General features: G+C 49.3%; 1 non-coding gene across 1 annotated transcript; it reads right to left on the minus strand.

Annotated features, from left to right (window-relative positions):
• Positions 1 to 4586: 4586 nt before the first annotated feature.
• TRNAC-GCA (transfer RNA cysteine (anticodon GCA)) lies at positions 4587 to 4658 on the minus strand. Its single transcript has one exon. It is a non-coding gene; the product is annotated as a tRNA-Cys (tRNA).
• Between the last annotated feature and the right edge of the window lie 2820 nt (positions 4659 to 7478).

Raw genomic sequence — 7478 nt, forward strand, 5'->3', positions numbered from 1 at the left:
TGGGCCAGCCTGACCCCGAGGTATCGGACCAAGTCAGTAAGCCAACCCATTCCTACTTCCGGCAGATCGTCTAGACTCACCCCTCTCAGGTTACCCATGGGGAAAAGTTTGGATTTCCCCAGGTTAAGACAGAGTCCATAGAGTAGACCAAATCGGGTAAGTTCCCGAAGAAGCTCCGGGACCGCCACTTCTGGTTGAGTGAGGTAGACTATTGTGTCGTCTGCATATATTGACACTACATATGTTGAATCACCCACCTAAACCCCTCCCCAGCACTCCATTCGTCTGCGAAGGACAGTCGCCAGCCGCTCCATCACTAACGCAAAAGGAGCAGTGACAGGGGACAACCCTGCCGCGTACCGCGCTGGAGCACTAGCTTATCGGACACCTGGTTATGGAGTCGAACCCAGGCTGTCGGACCAGAATAAAGCAGCCTCACCCACCTCATATACGAGTCTCCAAGTTCCATCTGAGCCAGAACCCACCACACGTAATCCCACTCAACCCTGTTGAAGGCCTGACGGATATCTAGGAGACATAGTGCCCAGGCCGAGCCCTCAAGTACTGGTGCATTGCATAAATGCGCCAGACGGCGCTAATTATGTGTTGTACTGCGGGTTGGGATGAACCCAGACTGGTCAGGATGCACCAGTTGTGTCATATGTGGTAAGAGCCAGGCCACCAACACTCCACTAAAAACCTTCATATCAATAATGAGGAGAGAGATAGGGCGGTAGGAGCCCCGGAAGTGGGGGGTCCCGGTCTGGTTTAATAATCATGAAGACCACCATATCTACTAAGATATGGTGTATGTATGCTGTTTCTAGTGCTGGTGCACTGTGTGTTGCCTAGCACCAACACAGGCACCTTTGCAACTTGGTGCAAGGATGCCTGTGTTACAAGCAGGATTGTTATTGTGGAGGAAGAAATATCTTCCTGCACAAAACAATCTTTTGAGGCTTTTTCCTCTTTCTATCTGTGCTGTGGGAAGTCACACACAAACAAAAGATGAAGTCATCAGAAGAAATAAAGATATTTCATCTCATTATGCCTGGTTCAGGAAGGTGTAGCATTTTGACACAAACTTGAGTTTACTCACCTTAATACATCTAGGATTGCATTAAAACCCATGGGTGAATGTGTGGGAACACCCATTTTCCACCTTTGGGATGCCTCCCCATTGCAAAGAAGCCACACAAATCTGATATACATGTCTTTGTAAATCTCAATTAACATTTTCTGTTGTGCCTTATTTAATGTGCCCTTGTGTACTGACCTCTTGAGAAACCAATTTCGTGGTCTGTTTTTTAAAGTTATTCGTGTAGCTAGTTCACCTCCTTGTGAAGTTTTAGGTTTCATTCATTGTGGTTTGTCTTCATGCTAGGTTCACCATCAGCAGCACTGAAAATCTAGATGCTTTGTCAAGCTACTCTGCAGAGAGGGAATGAATGTGGCATGACACAGCAATGGTGGTCCTCTTTTGCAGAGAGATTTTAGGGCCGCATTACTCATGCAGCTCATTTTCCTTCATTTCGTCAGGCCTTTAAAAAGGTGCCACCGGTGCAATGAAGGAAAATGCGCTGCATTATGGGGAATGCGCTGCCCCCAGGGCAGCTGCAAACTTGTGCTGCTCTGCGAGCAGCGCATTCACGTGAAATATGGGGCGCCTGCCAGAATATGTGGTATTGTTTGTCAGTCGCTTGCCTAGGTGCCACTCTTCTTCAAACACCAACACAACTCTTTTCACCCAATGGTTCTCACCCGCCATTGTGCTAAAACTCAAAATAAACTAATTCGGTGCTTGCTATGGGGGGAGAAGGGGGGGGTGGATACGCTAGAGACAAAGATGGCTACCTAGTTGTTATGCTCCAGCACCGGCCGCTCCTGAGTGCTTGGTTTTCCCCATCATTCAGAGTACCACAACGGTAACTGGGCAGATTGAGGGGGCAGTGGCTTGGAGGTGAGAGGGTGGGTGCCGCTGACCTGGTGCAGCCCAACACTGGCCTCAAAAGCCCCGCTGTGACAGGAGCCGCGGGTGAGATTGAGGCCACCAGTCCTCATTGGGTTGCGCGGTCATGCTGTCCCATGCTTTGTCGTTTGGAACCACGACAGTATGGCCCTTGCCTAGCAGGGGGCAGCCCTGGGTGCCGCGTGGGAAAACCCACCCTGGTCAGGACAGACGAAAGGTGGTCGGGTGCCATTATGAGGGGATGCCCGCCCCTGCAATGGCAGTGACTGCATGCAAGCCCAGGTACTCGAAGAATGGCACTCTTGGGTACACAACGTATTTGAGCACGGTCGTCAGGAGTCCTCTTTGCTATAACTTAGTCGCGACACTTGGATTGCAAGGCAGAATGCTTCTTCTACATCACTCATTTAGCAATAATGGGGTATGGAGACCCAAAAGATGGGGAACTCCTGTTTGACCAGAATAAACCTGCCAGGCAACACGCCTCCTTCTCAGACTCTGAATAGGGCCCAACATTGGTGGGCACTGCCGGGGTCCTGGATGGCACTGCTTCAATCTGGCAGACCTACAGACCAGCTTCAAATCCATCGAGGCGTGCTTTGACACCCTCACACACCGCCTAGCTCGCATGGGTGAGTGCTTTGATCGACAATCTGTGAGGCTCGACGTTTCAGAAAAATGCATTTAGGAAGTCAAAGATCACTCAACGCTGGACACGAAAAGGATAGAAAATGTTGAAAGATTGTTGAAGGCAGTGGTTGCCAAGAATGAAGATCTTGAAGTGCACTCCCCCCTCAACAACCTCCAGATCCTGGGTATGGCAGAATCCACAGATATAACCATCTGACCTCTTTGTTGAACGCCTGCTGTCAGAGCTCTTTGGCAGGTAATAATTTTATGGACACGTTTGTGGTGAAGTGGGCCTATAGCGCTCATGGCCCGACCGCCACCACGTGCTCCCCCACGTCCGCTCATAACACGCATGCTCAACTTCCGCAACTGGACAGTGGCTCTGCGCCTTGTGCTGGAGTGGAGCCCCCTGTCCTTCCAGTGTTCAACCATCACTATCATTCCTGATTTCACATTGGAGGTGCAGAAAATGAGTCATAAAATTGCAGAACTGAAGAACACTCTAAACAAGTAGGGGCTAAAATACAGTATGATATATCTGGCTCTCACCTGAAGGTGGCGGTAGATGGAAAGGCCAAGATCTTTGCCACCCCTGCAGAGGCAGTGGACTATTGTAAGCGGCACTGCTTACCCAGGAGTTCTTCCCAGCGCTCCACTCTGGATCGCTCCTTGCCAGTTATTAATCAGAAGGGTGCATCCCTGTCTGCGAACTGAGCATGGACTGCTCCACTAGACTTTGTATATTTGTTTGCTTCCATATGGGATTGTTGGTGTAACTTGTTCAATGTATTATGCTTGGTGGCTATTCGTGAGGGCATTCTGCTGTCTCATTTCTAATCCAATCAATGGTATGTTTCTGCCCAATTTTTCAGGATGGACCCTCTCTGCTAGGGTGTTGCCACCTCTCAAGGTGTACACCAAAGTGATTGACACTGGGTTATTTTTAGGGCTCGCATGAGGGCCCTCTTGAAAGGGGGTTTAAAAATAGACCTGCAAATTCCACAAATTCCAAACGCTTGTGCATGTGATTTTCTTTTTGTGGCCTGCTGTTGGCCTTTCACTGCTTGCTGTTATGTAAGGTAGACACCAATAGGCGAGAGGCTGGCGCATAGCTCCGCCCCTGGCCTATTGTTGTCTATTACGCGCATTTCCTGACATATGCTTTCAATTAATTCAAAGCATATGGCAGGAAAGGCGCGTGCGTGACCCGACACCAGGACCTCGCAGTTGTAATCCCCCACCTCCCTCCCACCACCACCAGCAGCTCCCACCCGTTGCTTGCCTCTGTTTACTTGTTTTCATTAGTTCTCTCAAAGAAACATGCGCTTTTCTGATCATATTTTGCAACAACTGGTCAGATATTCAGAGTTTTGTTATTTCATGTTGATTTAACTGAAATGTCTTTTTTAGCGCCTTCGCTTCATTTCCTTCATGTTAAGAAAGCAAAGCACTACGGAGATAAGAGTGACGTGTCATTAGTGAAAGGGTTTGAAAAGTATGCTTTAATGTATGAACTGAATCTAGGTTACACTCAGTACGCACACAGGTCCACTAGTCTGGATCGAGCCCTCTTTCCCTCCAGTCACAGCCGATCAGATCTTAGAGCGCCTAACTCACATACAAGGCGCTTTCCTAAACAGCGCCAGGTGAGCATGAGATCCGCCGCGCAACGTGTCCGAGCGGAATAACCGAGCGTTTAATATTGTTTACAAAGCGGGCTACTCAAGGCGCCTGCTGCAAGAATAGGGCTTTCACTTATAGTCGCTTTAATTCCATTAACAATGGATTTGTTGCTATGTATGATATTGTCACGTAAAATCCACTAACATGTCGACATTGGTAACAGTTCGCACGGATAAGGTGATATGCCAGATTAGTTTTCCCTTTTAATTTGTTGAAAATAAATTGTACTTGACCTAAAAGCAGGGAACTCATTGTGTTTTTTAAACTAAGAAATAATGTGAAGTATCACAGTTAAAAAAGTTGAAGGGGACACTCGGATTTGAACCAGGGACCTCTTGATCTGCAGTCAAATGCTCTACCACTGAGCTGTATCCCCAGCTGATCTTCGCTGTCTTTCCATCTTATTTATCTACATCCTCTATGTACACCTGCACGCCTACATTTTATATTTAGAGATTCACATCAAGTTGAGAGTAAGGCACCAGTGTAGAATTGTGGAAGAACAAGAAGTAGCCAATATTGAATTTTCTTTCACAATCACTTTTTTACTATTATCCTGTGCAAAGGCTGGAAGCTCTTGAAATCAGGCTAAATGAAGACAGGAAATGTATGAAAAGAAACTAGACTGCACCACAGTGCACATTTACGATTAACAGGGTGGGGGAGAACGGGGTATTGGAGGGCAAAGAGGGAGTGTGGGAGGAAGGAGAAGAAGATAGAACCCGGTGTCCTGTCTACTAACTAATGGTATGGTACAAAAATTACTTGTCCTATTGGTTTGCAGTCTTGGTCCCAGATTCACCAAGACTTTGCATGGGATTACTGCTATATTTTTAATGCAGACTCAACTAGAGTGAGAGTGACTGCAGAGTGAGAGTGACTGCAGAGTGAGTGACTGCAGAGTGAGTGTGACTGCAGAGTGAGTGTGAAAGCAGAGTGAATGTGAGTGCAGAGTGAGTGCAGAGTGAGTGCGGAGTGAGTGTGATTACAGAGTGAGAGTGAGTGCAGAGTGAGTGCAGAGTGGGTGCAGAGTGAGTGCGACTGCAGAGTGACTGCAGAGTGAGTGTGAGTGCAGAGTGAGTGTGAGTGTAGTGTGAGAGTGAGTGCAGAGTGAGTGCGGAGTGAGTGTGACTGCATAGTGAGTGTGACTGCAGATTGACTGCAGAGTGAGTACGACTGCAGAGTGACTGCAGAGTGAGTGCGACTGCAGAGTGACTGCCGAGTGAGTGCGACTACAGAGTGAGTGCAGAGTGAGTGCGACTGCAGAGTGTCTGCAGAGTGACTGCAGAGTGAGTGTGACTGCAGAGTGACTGCAGAGTGAGTGTGACTGCAGAGTGACTGCAGAGTGAGAGTGACTGCAGAGTGAGGGTGACTGCAGAGCGACTGCAGAATGACTGCATGGTGACTGCAGAGTGAGTGACTGCAGAATGACTGCAGAGTGACTGCAGGGTGAGAGTGACTGCAGAGTGACTGCAGAGTGAGAGTGACTGCAGAGTGAGAGTGACGGCAGAGTGAGAGTGACTGCAGAGTGACTGCAGATCGTCCGCAGAGTGAGAGTGACTGCAGAGTGACTGCAGATTGAGACTGACTGCAGAGTGAGAGTGACTGCAGAGTGACTGCAGAGTGATAGTGACCACAGAGTGACTGTAGATTGACTGCAGAGTGACTGGAGAGTGACTGCAGAGTGACTGGAGAGTGACTGCAGATTGAGAGTGACTGCAAAGTGACTGAAGAGTGAGAGTGACTGCAGAGTGACTGCAGAGTGAGAGTGACTGCAGAGTGACTGCAGAGTGAGAGTGACTGCAGAGTGACTGCAGAGTGAGAGTGACTGCAGAGTGATTGCAGAGTGAGTGACTGCAGAGTGAGAGTGACTGCAGAGTGAGAGTGGCTGCAGAGTGAGAGTGACTGCAGAGTGAGAGTGACTGCAGAGTGAGAAGGACTTCAGAGTGACTCCAGAGTGACTGCAGAGTGACTGCAGAGTGAGAGTGACTGCAGAGTGACTGCAGAGTGAGAGTGACTGCAGAGTGACTGCAGAGTGAGAGTGACTGCAGAGTGACTGCAGAGTGAGAGTGACTATAGAGTGAGAGTGACTGCAGAGTGAGAGTGACTGCAGAGTGACTGCAGAGTGAGAGTGACTGCAGAGTGAGAGTGACTGCAGAGTGAGTGTGAGTGCAGAGTGAGTGTGAGTGCAGAGTGAGAGTGAGTGCAGAGTGAGTGGAGAGTGAGTGCGACTGCAGAGTGAGTGTGACTGCAGAGTAGTGTGACTGCAGAGTGAGTGCGACTGCAGAGTGACTGCAGAGTGAGTGCGACTGCAGAGTGACTGCAGAGTGAGTGTGACTGCAGAGTGAGTGCAACTGCAGAGTGACTGCAGAGTGAGTGTGACTGCAGAGTGAATGCAGAGTGACTGCAGAGTGAGTGTGACTGCAGAGTGACTGCAGAATGACTGCAGGCTGACTGCAGAGTGAGTGACTGCAGAGTGACTTCAGAGTGACTGTAGAGTGACTGCAGAGTGACTGCAGGGTGAGAGTGACTGCAGAGTGAGAGTCTGCAGAGTGAGAGTGACTGCAGAGTGAGTGACTGCAGAGTGACTGCAAAGTGAGAGTGACTGCAGAGTGACTGCAGAGCGACCGCAGAGTGAGAGTGACTGCAGAGCGACTGCAGAGTGACTGCAGATTGAGAATGACTGCAGAGTGAGAGCAACTGCAGAGTGAGAGCAACTGCAGAGTGAGAGCAACTGCAGAGTGAGAGTGACTGCAGAGTGAGAGTGACTGCAGAGTGACTGGAGATTGACTGCAGAGTGACTGGAGAGTGACTGCAGAGTGACTGGAGAGTGACTGCAGAGTGAGAGTGACTGCAAAGTGACTGCAGAGTGAGAGTGACTGCAGAGTGAGAGTGACTGCAGAGTAACTGCAGAGTGAGAGTGACTGCAGAGTGAGCGTGACTGCAGAGTGATTGCAGGGTGAGTGACTGCAGAGTGAGAGTGACTGCAGAGTTAGAGTGGCTGCACAGTGAGAGTGACTGCACAGTGAGAGTGACTGCAGAGTGAGAGTGACTGCAGAGTGAGAGTGACTGCAGAGTGAGAGTGTCTGCAGACTGAGAAGGACTGCAGAGTGACTGCAGAGTGAGAGTGACTGCGGAGTGCATAGTGAGAGTGACTACAGAATGACTGCAGAGTGAGAGTGCCTGCAGAGTGCCT

Source organism: Lissotriton vulgaris, chromosome 11, assembly GCF_964263255.1.
Source record: "Lissotriton vulgaris chromosome 11, aLisVul1.2, whole genome shotgun sequence".
Taxonomy (NCBI): Eukaryota; Metazoa; Chordata; class Amphibia; order Caudata; family Salamandridae; genus Lissotriton; species Lissotriton vulgaris.